At 43.2% G+C, this 12,229-nt stretch overlaps 1 protein-coding gene across 7 annotated transcripts in view; it reads left to right on the forward strand.

Annotated features, from left to right (window-relative positions):
* The first annotated feature begins 244 nt into the window (after positions 1 to 244).
* Positions 245 to 12,229, forward strand: part of GKAP1 (G kinase anchoring protein 1) — a 71,558-nt gene continuing 59,573 nt past the window's right edge. For 2 of the 7 annotated variants that reach the window (XM_049116278.1, XM_025423215.3), the window contains exons 1-2: positions 1,085 to 1,199; positions 1,605 to 1,676. The gene's annotated coding sequence lies outside the window, so the exon portion shown is untranslated. Of the gene's footprint in view, positions 526 to 1,048; positions 1,200 to 1,604; positions 1,739 to 12,229 lie in introns of those variants that run through there. The other 5 variants (XM_049116283.1, XM_049116279.1, XM_049116272.1 and 2 more) reach the window with 5 other exon arrangements.

Consider the following 12,229-nt stretch of genomic DNA (forward strand, 5'->3'; position numbering starts at 1 on the left):
AAGCAGTTTTTTGACCTTCAATACTCTTTGTGTTTTTCAGACGACACCTATCATGGTTTGTCTTTTATTAGAACTGCTTTATCTTTATTTTGTTCGTCACTCTCTTAAGGTAAGGGTAACATCCTTATCGTCCGTAACCCTGCAGACGTTACTATGGGAGCTTATGGGTCCACCATCAGTTAAAGTGATTTGGGGAGATGCTGGGATCAACGGGAAGCGGTAGGGATCTGAAGTCAGTTGCAGCTGGGTTCCGGCTCTGACACTTACCAGCTGTGAGGCTTGGGCGAGCTACTTGGCTGGTACAGGAGAATCCTACTACCTGACGGAGCACCAAGGGGCAGAACGCTGAAGTGCTGTGTAACTCTCCAGAGAACTGACTGAGCCCTGTTGGTTATTTTCCTTACGGGGAGCCGATGCAGGCTTGCTGCTGAAATCCCGATTTGCAGGACCAGCCGTACTTCACGAATGGGCGGTCCCCCGGCCGTCTTCCTCCCGGTCACCCCCAGACTGCTCTCCGCCACGCAGGTGAGGCCGCCGAGCCGTGGCGGAACGGCCTGGAGCCCCGTTCTCTCGGGAGGCCTCCTCCTTGCGCCCGCCCAGGGAAAGCCCTTCCCTTCCCGGTAACCCCGAGGACCGCGGCGCCGCCGCCTACGCGAGCCGTTTGGACCCTGCCCGGCCCCCGTAGCTCCCCTTCTCCGGCAGGTGGTTCCGAGCCTCTCCCCCGGCCCGGGGCGCTCACGTCACCGGCGAACCTCTCCCCACGCGCCAGCGCCGCAACCAACCGGGGAAATAAACAAACCCCGGCGCGCGGCGGCGGCGGGCGCGCCCGGCCCCGCCCCCGGCCCGCCCCGCGGCTCTCACGCCGCCCCCTCCGCCGGGACTTCCCTCCCGCCCTCGCTCGCAGCCGCGCTCTCCCCGCCCCTCCCCGCAGCTGCCGCCGCGCTCCCCGCCGCGGGCCGCCCCGCCCGCCCAGCCCGCCCAGCCCGGCGCCCGCTCGCGGGGCCCGTTAGTGCCCGGCGCCCGCCCGCTGGCCCGCGGCGCGAGCCCCGCCGCGCGAGCCCGCCCCCGCCCCCGCCCCCGCCCCTTGACCCAGCCTAGTCCCAACGCCCAGCGCGGCCGCCCCGGAGCCGCGGGAGCGGCGGCGGCGGCGGCGGGGGGAGGAGGGACAGGAGGGCCGAGCCGGCGGCCGGGGAGGCCCGGTGAGTACGCGGAGGGCGGGCCCGCCTCGTGGGGGGCAGCGCCGGCGCCCCCGGGGCGGGGGTGGCGCCTCGGCCGCGCCGCTGCGTGCGCCTCGGGCGAGGCGGTCGGGGACTCGGCCGGAGCCGCCGGGCACAGGGCGCGGGAGGGCCGCTCCTCGGGAAGGGCCGCGGCGCCGCGCTCGGGGCGGCCGGCGGGGACCCGCGCCTCCTCAGGCCCCGGCGCCCGGGCCGTGGCCGAGCCGCCCGGGACCTCGCGGGGCGCGGGCCGGGGGCTGCGGGGCGGCGGGGCCGCGAGTGACAGGTGCCGCCGCCCCCTCCCCGGCGGGCCCCGCGCCCGCTCGCCCGCAGCCGGGCGCTCGGAAATTTCTGGAGCCGCGACCCGACCCGCTGTTTTCTCCCTTCCAGGTTTGGAAGCCGCTTCTGTGCCCGAGTTAGGTCTCGCCCAGCCCCATTTCTTTCTCAGCGTACTTTGTGCGAGTAAGTTTTGGAGCATCGGTTGACAGCCTATGGGTGAAATTTGGCTTTCATTCATGAACGAGGTAGAGCGGCTTACTTTTTGAATAAAGTGCTCCTCCTCCCCGCTAGCAGTTGGAAAGTAGACGAGCAGGGCTTTGGATTTTGTTTCTTGCCGTTATTCTTTGGAACAGCAGTCTTTCAGAATTTTGGTCGCATCTCCCGTTCTTAGGGTGCTTAGTTGATACTGAGCAGGAATGACAAAAATGGCTCATTAAATGGTCTTTTCTCTCCAGCTTTTAGATTTTTCATTCTCACCTTAGATTTTACCGTTGAGTGGGTGCTGTGGCTTTCACCCAAGGCGCTGATAAAAGATCATCTCTCCTTTAATAAGAAGCCAGTGAAATTTCGTCTAAATCGTTCAGGGTTGCCTATTCCTTCGAGTGGTAACAGTGCTTGTGATTGTCACCTGAATCATCAGCTTAATGAATTTGGCTTGCACCTGTAAGAGTAGCAGAGAAAGTTTATGGGAAATTGAAAAATTAGAAATACTTAATCAGTGGAAATAGTGATTTTGTTTCTCAACAGGTTTGAAACTATACTTGGTATTAGTCAAATCCTAATTAATGAGAGATAGAATCTTTTTTTTTTTTTTTAAAGATTTTATTAATTCATGAGAGGCAGAGACACAGGCAGAGGGTTCAGAAGCAGGCTCCCTGCGGGGAGCCCCATGCGGGACTCTCCATCCAGGCACCCCAGGATCACGACCTGAGCGGAAGGCAGATAGATGCTCAACCACTGAGCCACCTACGCATCCCTCCCTCAGAGATATTCTTAATTGTCACGAATGGTTACAACAAACTTACTTGTAAGATACCAATCTAGCAGCTTCATTCTGTGGACTAAGCAAGATCTGGGAAGTTGACCAGAAGAACATTGGGGCAAATGAAAATACAGGTGTTTTATCCATGGGCGATTCCTTTAGCTCCTCACTCAGTACCTGCTAGTACATTTTGCTTAGATTTTTCAGTCCCCAGAAATTAGGTGCAGATTGCATTAGGGAAGCAGTACCTAACTATGAAGAAAAAAATTTAGGACATACCCATTAAATGTATGTGGTTTGGGGATCCCTGGGTGGCACAGCGGTTTGGTGCCTGCCTTTGGCCCAGGGAGCGATCCTGGAGATCCAGGATCGAATCCCACGTCGGGCTCCCGGTGCATGGAGCCTGCTTCTCTCTCTCTCTCTCTCTCTCTCTCTGTGGCTATCATAAAAAACATTAAAAAAATCTATTTTCCTTTAAAAAAATAAATGTATGTGGTTTGTTCACAGCAAGTGTGTTGAGAACAAGGTTTTGGTAAGCACTTGGCAGGTGCTGGTTGTGAACTTTTTAAGAAGCCAAAATGAGGGATCCCTGGGTGGCGCAGCGGTTTGGCGCCTGCCTTTGGCCCGGGGCACGATCCTGGAGACCCGGGATCGAATCCCACGTCGGGCTCCCGGTGCATGGAGCCTGCTTCTCCCTCTGCCTGTGTCTCTGCCTCTCTGTCTCTCTCTGTGTGACTATCATGAATAAATAAATAAAATCTTTAAAAAAAAAAAAAGCCAAAATGAAAGATATTGTTTAGTTGTGTTACTTGAGTAACAGAACATGAAATATTTGTTAAAATTTCACCAGGTACTAAATAACTGATACTCAGTGTCATTTCATTTAATGTTCAGTCGTCCTTTTATATTTATTTTATTTTTTATTTTTTTGAGGTTTTATTTATTCATGAGAGACAGAGAGAGAGAAAGGCAGAGACACAGGCAGATGCAGAAGCAGGCTCCATGCAGGGAGCCCAATGTGGGACGACTTGATCCCGGGACTCCAGGATTATGCCTTGAGCCAAAGGCAGACACTTAACCGCTGGGCCACCTAGGTGTCCCCAATCTGTCTTTTTAAATCTAAGTTACATTTCAAGGAGACCACACTAATTATACCTATGTTGTATTAATTTCTTATTTTGTTTAGGCTAAACTGGTTGATGATGTTAATGGAAGATGACTATCATTTTATTAAAGGAATGTATCTAGTTGTTCTTGACTGAGGTATGGACACTGCTACCATTTTTCTTGACCCTTAAGAGGTCATAGTCTGGAAGGATGAGGTCATAGTGGCAGTGGTCCTCAGAACCTTGGTAGGAGAGCCCAAGAGTACCAGCCATTTAGAAGTCTTGCTGTTTACTGCTTAGGCTGTTCACTTTTAGAGTTTACTTAAGTACCTGATATACCTTAATTCTTTTTAATCAACACTTTAAAACCAGTTATGTTTCTTGAGCAAATCTGTTTCCTCAACAAAGTTAGTTGTGATGGTCACTTAGTAGAATGGCACTTCTAATGAAACAAATTGGAACTGCTAATAATCATTGTTAATTCACATTTGCATTATGGGAGTTAGGGATTATCTATAATACACTTTGCATTTTCTTTTGCTGTGCATTCTACTTTACAGCATATATTTCAATGCATAGATAGCTGTGTACTTGGGGAATATATTTTTTAAAAATTCAATAAATTTATCTTTTCTGTGCCCAATCCTGTGGTTCTGTTAGAGATTGACTTTCAGGATGTTGAAATCATGGTTGTAGGTGGCTAGGCACAAGAGTAAAGAGATGATTTTAATAGAATCCACTTAATACAATAAAATACAATAAAATAAATACGATAAATAAAATAAATAAATAAATAAATACAATAAAATAAAGAATTATTACAGAGAAAGGAAAGATTAATTTGAAGGGGAGGTCACAGAAAGCTTCCTGGGGATGCTCGCCCTTGAGCAGGATTTTGAAGACAATGAATAGAAGTTTTAAATGAATGAGAGGGAGGGCATTTTAGGCAAAGACAACAGAAGATATGAACAAGTAAAACTAAATATGTGTTTAGGAAATTTTAAGTAGTTTATTTTGCTATAGTATAACATCTGAGGAAGGACAGGGCTATAGGAAGCCCTAACATACACTATAATATTTAATAAGTCAAATAAATAATTGGCTTTTTGAGTGTTGAATATGTGTTAAAATGGGTTTCACTATAATTTGATATTGCTGCGATCTCAAGCATAGAGGAATTAATGGTGGTAGTCACTAACAAATTCTAGAATATTGTACTTCTATGTTATGAACCATCTACATATTTACATTTGTAAACTTATGTGTTTCTTATGCATTTTGACCTGCAAAACAGGTTGTTTTTACATTTTTTAAAAATTTTAAATTTTTTTAGAGAAAGAACACAAGTGGTGGTGGGGGGGGAGCAGACGAAGAGGGAGAGAGAAAATCTCCAGCATACTCCCCACTGTACATGGAGCCTGACACTGGGCTCCATCCACGACCCTGAGATCATGACCTTAACTGAAACCAGGAGTTGGATGCTTAACTGACTGAGCCGCACAGGAGCCCCTGAAACAGTTGTTTTTAAATTATCTTGAAAATTTTCTTTTGTCTTCAACTATTTAAATTAGCTTATAAGCTATTTTAAAAATTTTGTTATTTTTAAGAGATTTTATTTATTTCCTTGAGAGAGCGAGTGAGCATACAAGCAAGGTGAGCGGCAGAGGGAGAGCAGGCTCTCCTCTGAGCAGGGAGCCTGATGCGGGGCTCCATCCTAGGACCTGACCTGACCTGAGCTGAGCTGAGGGGAGACGGTTAACCAACTCAGCCACCCAGGCACCCTGCTATTTTTATTTTTTGATTGAGGTGAAATTGGTATATAACATATTAGTTTCAGGTGTGTAACATAATTTTATATTTTCCTTTACTAAAAAGTGATCATCATACCGAGTCTAGTTAATTTGTCACCATACAATTGATCCCTTTTACTGTTTTCACCTATCCTTCAACCCCTTTCCCTTCTGATAATTGCCAGTCTGTTCTCTGTATCTATGAGTTTTATTTATTCATTTGTTTCGCTTTTTAGATTTCACATAATGGTGTTTATCTTCGTTTTTTTGTGGATTATTTCACTTAGCATAATACCCTCAAGGTCCATCCATGTTGTCACAAACCTTGTCACATGGCAAGGTTTCCTTTTATGTGGCTGAGTAGTATTCCGTTATGTATATATATCACATTTTCTTAATTTATTCAAACATCAGTGGACACTTAGATTGTTTCCTTATCTTGGCTATTATAAATAATGCTGCAGTGAACATAGGGGTGCAAATTAGTGTTTTTGTTTTCTTTGGATAAATACCGATCAGTGGAATTGCTAGATTGTGTAGTAGTTGTACTTTTAATTTTTTGAGGACCTCCATATGTTTTTTTATAGTGGCTACCTCAATTTACATTACCACCAGCAGTGCAAAAGGATTCCCTTTATCGCACAACCTCTCCAACACTTGTTATTTCTTGTCATTTTTGATAGTGAGCATTCTGACAGGTGTGAGATAACATTTTTTAAAAGATGTTATTTATTTAGGGGCGCTGGAGTGGCTCAGTGGGTTAGGCTTCTGCCTTCAGCTCAGGTCATGAGTTCAGAGTCCTGGGATCGAGCCTCACGTTGGGCTCCCGGCTCAGCGGGAAGCCTGCTTCTCCCTCTCCACCCCTGCTTGTGTCCCCTCTCACTATCTCTCCCTCTCTCTCTCTTTGTGCCTCAAGTGAATAAATAAAATCTTTTTTTTTTTTTTATGATAGAGAGAGAGAGAGAGGCAGAGACACAGGAGGAGGGAGAAGCAGGCTCCATGCCAGGAGCCCGACATGGGACTCGATCCCAGGACTCCAGGATCGCGCCCTGGGCCAAAGGCAGGCGCTAAACCGCTAAGCCACCCAGGGATCCCCAGTAAAGTCTCTCTCTCTTTTTTTTTTTAAGATTTTATTTATTTATTCATGAGAGACAGAGAGAGACAGAGACATAGGCAGAGGGAGGAGAGAGAGAGAGAGAGGCAGAGACATAGGCAGAGGGAGAAGCAGGCTCCCCCATGGGAGACTGATGCAGAACTCCATCCCAGAAACCTGGGATCACAACCTGAGCCAAAGGCAGATGCTCAACCACTGAGCCACCCAGGTGCCCCTGGATATCATCTTATTATGGTTTTGATTTGCATTTCCCTGATGATTTGTGATGTTGAGCACCTTTTCATGTGCCTGTTGCCATCTGTACGTCTTTGGAAAAGTGTCATTCAGATCCTCTAACCATTTTTTAATTGGAATTTTTTTTGTCACTGAATTATATGAGTTCTTTATATATTTTGGATAGTAGCTGCTTATCAGATATATGATTTGCAGATCTCTTCTTCTAATCAGTAGGTTACCTTTTTGTTTGATGATGATTTCCTTTACTGTGCAAAAGCTTGTTAATTTGATGTAGTCCCGTTTATTTTTGCTTTTGTTGCCCTTGTCTTTAGAAAGAGATCCAAAACTACCACCAAGAATGATGTCAAGTAGCTTACCGCCTGTGTTTTCTTATAAGAGTTTAATCATTTTTGGTCTCACATTTAGATGTTTATTTTGTTAATTTTTGTGTATAGTATAGCATGGTGGTCCAGTTTCATTGTTTTGCATATGGCTGGCCAGTTTTCCCAGCACTATTTGTTGAAGGGAATGTCCTTTACCCATTGTATATCTTTTTCTCCTTTGTTGCAAGTTATTTAACTATGTGTGGGTTTTCTGGGCTCTATTCTATTCTGTTGGTTTATGTGTCTGTTTTTATCTCAGTCCATACTGTTTTGATTATTATAGCTTTGCAATATGGTTTGAAATCAGAAACATGATACCTCCAGCTTTGTACTTTCTCAAGATGCTTTGACTATTCACTGTCTTCTGTGGGTCTGTACAAATTTTAGTTATTTGTTCTAGTTCTGTGAAAAATGACATTGTAATTTTTTTTAAAATTTTTATTTATTTATTCATGATAGACACAGAGAGAGAGAGGCAGAGACACAGGCAGAGAGAGAAGCAGGCTCCATGCACCGGGAGCCCGACGTGGGATTCGATCCCAGGTCTCCAGGATCGCGCCCTGGGTCAAAGGCAGGCGCTAAACCGCTGCGCCACCCAGGGATCCCGTCATTGTAATTTTGTATAGGGATTGCATTGAATCTGTGGATTGCTTTGGGTAGTATCGACATTTTAACAATATTAATTTTTCCAGTCCATGATGCAAAGTATCTTTCCATTTATTTGTGTCTTCCTTGATTTCTTTAATCATTGCGTTATAGTTGTCAGTATACAGGTCTTTTCAACTGCTTGGTTAAGTTTATTCCTAGATATTCTTTTTGATGCAATTATAAATGGAATTGTTTTCTTAATTTCTTTTTCTGATAGCCTTTAAGTTTTTTTTTTTTTTTAAGATTTTATTTTTCAGTAATCTCTACACCCAACATGGAGCTCAAACCTAAAACCCAAGATCAAGGGTCGCACATTTCACCGACTAAGCCAGCCAGGCACCTTACCTCTAAGTTATTTTTAAAAGGATACTCAAGAGGAAGTGGGGAAATGTACAGAGTAATCATTATATTTCTGGACTAAAATCCTGATTTGTATAGTATCTTAATAATATGTAAATTTTATTTATAGCTCTAACCACCACATTCATAGACTGCCCAATGCTGATAGCTTACAAGGTGTCAGCTATGTAGTTTTTGCTTTGTGTCCATATCACTTAAGCTCATATAAACTTCTGAGCATTTGAGTATTTGGATTTTAAAGATCATGTGAGACAGAAAAGGAAAATAGTAGGGCGGGGGAGAGAAGAGCACTTTTGAACCTACTTACCTTAATATCTCTTAGCTATGACTAGAGATGGAGATGCAGAAGTTTAGGACACAAGACCAAAGGAATAGTGTTCTGGAGGAATATTAGCCCTAACCATTCTTGAAATTAGGGTCTTTAAAAAGCCTGATGTTTTCCATGGTCTGCCTATTTATCTAACCTTTTCAAGGTTTATAAAAGAAAAGTTTCAGATAAATCCCTGGATTATATAACATGACTATCTTTTTGCAAATTCTGAAAAATTTGTTAATGAAGGTTATATTCTCTTAAAAGCATGCCAATGAGCAGTCTTTGACAGTTGTTCTCTCTCTTTGTCTTCTGCATCACTAACAGGAAGGACCAGAGCATCTCTAGGGCAATCTAACCAGTAGCTGCCAGTAGAGGTTTTGACACAGGGCAAAAAAATCAATATTGTATTGAGTACATTATGTTTACCTTTTTGAATTTAGGTATAGATAACCTTTTTGACTTTCCAAAATGAAATTTTTTTTCTTATAGAAGAAAAATGATCATTATAGAATATTTGGGGAAAGAGTGAAAAACTCCAGAAAAGGAAATAAGTATAATGCATAGTCCCGTGAATTTCCTTCTTTTTGGTATGTATGGGAATAATACACATACTTACAAATTTGGGATTATTTTTATATTTTTATTTCCTTTTTTCATTTAAAATTTACCCTCCCTCCCACTCCACTTCTGAAATACTGGTTAGTATACCTTTTGACATGCTGCATAGATTTTTTTTCCTGGCTATTGAGGTAGGTGATGTGTTAGTTATTACATTTTTTAAAAAGATTTATTTATTTTATAGAGTGTCTGCACATCTGCATGCAAGTTGGGGGAGGGGCAAGAGAGAATCTTTCAAGCAGATTCCACACTAAGCATGGAGCTCTGTGTGCGACTCCATCCCAGGACCCATGAAATCACGACCTGAGCCAAAACCAAGAGTGTTGGACGCTTAAGCAACTGAGTTGCCCAGAAGCCCTCCCCCCTTTTATAAAGTACAGCATGTAGCACAGATGCTGGAACCCTTCCAGTTGTCCCATTTCCTTACCCCTCCAACTACTAGGTATGGTGCAAGTGGTAGCTGCTATTCTGTTCTGTTTCAGACCCCTGCCCCTGAACAAATAAGGGATCATTATAGGTGAGCTTTTCCCTCTTCCTGTCTACTCTTTCTTGAGTTAAAGTATTTTAACACAGGTTGCTGAGATGTATCCTCCGTAGCTGCCTCAGAAAAATTTTATGTCTTTTCACTGTTTGTCAGTTAACGCTATTTGTTCTAATGCTTTCTTTTCACATTATCATTCTCTTTTATTATTTTCATTCAGGAATTGTTTATTATCTATCTGCTTTGTGCCCATTGTTTAAGACATAGTCCCTTCTGTGATTCTTGGGTTTCAGATAGATTGGTGTTTCCCTCTGCAGTTTGTTAGGTGTAATCTTCAGGTGTTTCACTCTCTTCAGTGGCTGACTGCTTGACCACTACTTCTCAGGGCCTAAAAACTTTTTTTCATTTCGTAGATTAAAGTCTTAACTTTGAGAAGGGCTAGATGTTGATTTAACTCTCAAACACTTTTTGCGACGGAGTCAGATATGCTTAGCCAAATTTTTAAATAACTTGTGCCAGTTCACCTGTGCCGCTAGGACCCCAAGACATACTTCAGTTAGTAATCATAGTATAAGAACACCAGCATGTTTATATTTGAGTGTTTCTGCTGTTCTGGCAACTGTTCTAAGCACTTCACATAAAGTATTTAATCTTTACAATAACACAGTGAGCTATGCACTCTTGTCCCTATTTCACAGATGAGGAAACTGAGAGATCCGGTGAATTGCTCAAGAGCTTTCAACAGGTAGCAGGTTGACCAGATTTTGACTAGGCATTCTTGTTCCAGGTCAGCACTCATAGGCTAGTGCTCTTCTGCCATTTGACTTCTGCATTACAAACATAAAAGACCAGAGCATCTTGTTGCCTTCAAACGGAGAAGAGACTTACAGCGCTTATGTAGAGCTGGGTGGAAAAAATGTGTTACATTTTCTTTGTTGTATATGATTAGGATAAATAAAACAATATAAAGTATTAGGAAAGATATGAAATGCTGAATTTGTGTGAAACTTCAAAATCTTTTCAGGGTTTCTAATGAGAAAATTGTGCTTGCTTCCCTGAACAGAAGTTTTTAAATTACACGTTTGTTCATGAAATAAGAATATACAATTCTCAATCCAGACTTTTATTTTATTTTTATTTTTTAAAAAGATTTTATTTATTTGTTAATGAGAGATACAGAAAGAGAGGCAGAGACACAAGCAGAGAGAGAGAGAGAGAGAGAGAGAGAGAGAGAGAGAGAGAGAAACAGGTTCCATGCAGGGAGCCTGATGTGGGACTCGATCCTGGGTCTCCAGGATCACGCCCTGGGCTGAAGGCAGGCGCCAAACCGCTGAGTCACCCAGGCGTCCTCCTCCATCTAGACTTTTAGATGATGCTTTCTTCAGATTGAGTTCCCACTGAAATTTTGTTTGGATGAATAGATAATAAAAACAAACCATTTTTGTTGTACAACTATTCAATAATTTATAACAATTGGAATTATTTTTAAAGAATCTCATAGCTCTTCTCATAGAAAAAGAATTTCTTGTGATAAAATGAACTCCAAGATGACATAAAATGACAAAGCTCTTATTTTCAGACAGCATATGTATTGTTTGAGCAGTCACCTTAGAGCTAGACTTTACGCCATTAAAAAGGCATAACACTGGCATGTGGGAAGAAATATCTGCTCCCTGTGAATATAGAGCTATCAGCTCATTACTTGGAACCTTGCTCACAAGGAGACTTTGTGCTTTCCCACTCCTAGTAGCAGCTGCTGCTCCCTGTATTGCATGTGTTGCATTTGGAGTACCTAAAGCAAACTCTTGCAGTAGTTCCCTGGGCCTGCCTACCCTAAGGGGCAGTAGTGCATTGTACACTGATCTGATGAAGTAGATTTTCAGGCCTTACATACTTCCCAGTTGACAAATAACCACAGAGCAGCATTTGTGGGTACTGTCTGTCCTCTGCAAAGCACCAGATGAGGCTGCTTGCATCTGGTAGTGACCTGCCCAGCATCTCAGAATTCTCCTGGGTTTTCTTAGGTGCCCTGAGAACTCAGAGACACTTTATTTGAGGACACATTGGTAAGGAAGCTTTGCCCTATGCCACAGAAAGAAAATTTCTGTGAGCTTTGTGGAGATGTGTTGGACATTTGTGAACATTTAACTCATGCAGAACCATCTAAATGTGGAATTCATGGTTTTGATATCAGTCCTAGAATGGAAAATAAATTTATTTGTGTAAGATATCAATCATGCTAAGGCTAGGTTATACTGTAACAACAAGCTGAAAATCTCCACAGCTTAAAGCAGTAAAGTTGCTTTTTTGCTCAAGCTACATATCCATTAACAGGTTAGTGAGAGACTTTATTCATTGTTATTTCAGACCCAACAGACCTGACCCCCTCTCAACATAGGCTTGAATAGAAGCAGGAACCATGTTCTGGCTTTTAAAGCCTTTTAAATCTTATGTTTTACTGGCCAGAATAAGTCACATGGTCATGCCTCTGTTCAGTAGGAGAGTGGTGCATGATTCTCCTTCAGGGAGGGGCAATGAGTATTTGTGAATGGCTAACCCATGCAATTTATAGTCCCAACAGTTAAAATTAAATGTAATAATAATTGTTGAATGACTGTGTAGGATCACTGTATCTCAAGTACTCAGAGCAACTAAAACTTAAAGGATTTTTAACATGACATGTTGAAGTTGGAGCAGAATTAATGCTTTCCAAAAATGTTTTTGA

Source organism: Canis lupus, chromosome 1 (genome assembly GCF_003254725.2).
Source record: "Canis lupus dingo isolate Sandy chromosome 1, ASM325472v2, whole genome shotgun sequence".
Lineage (NCBI taxonomy): Eukaryota > Metazoa > Chordata > Mammalia > Carnivora > Canidae > Canis > Canis lupus.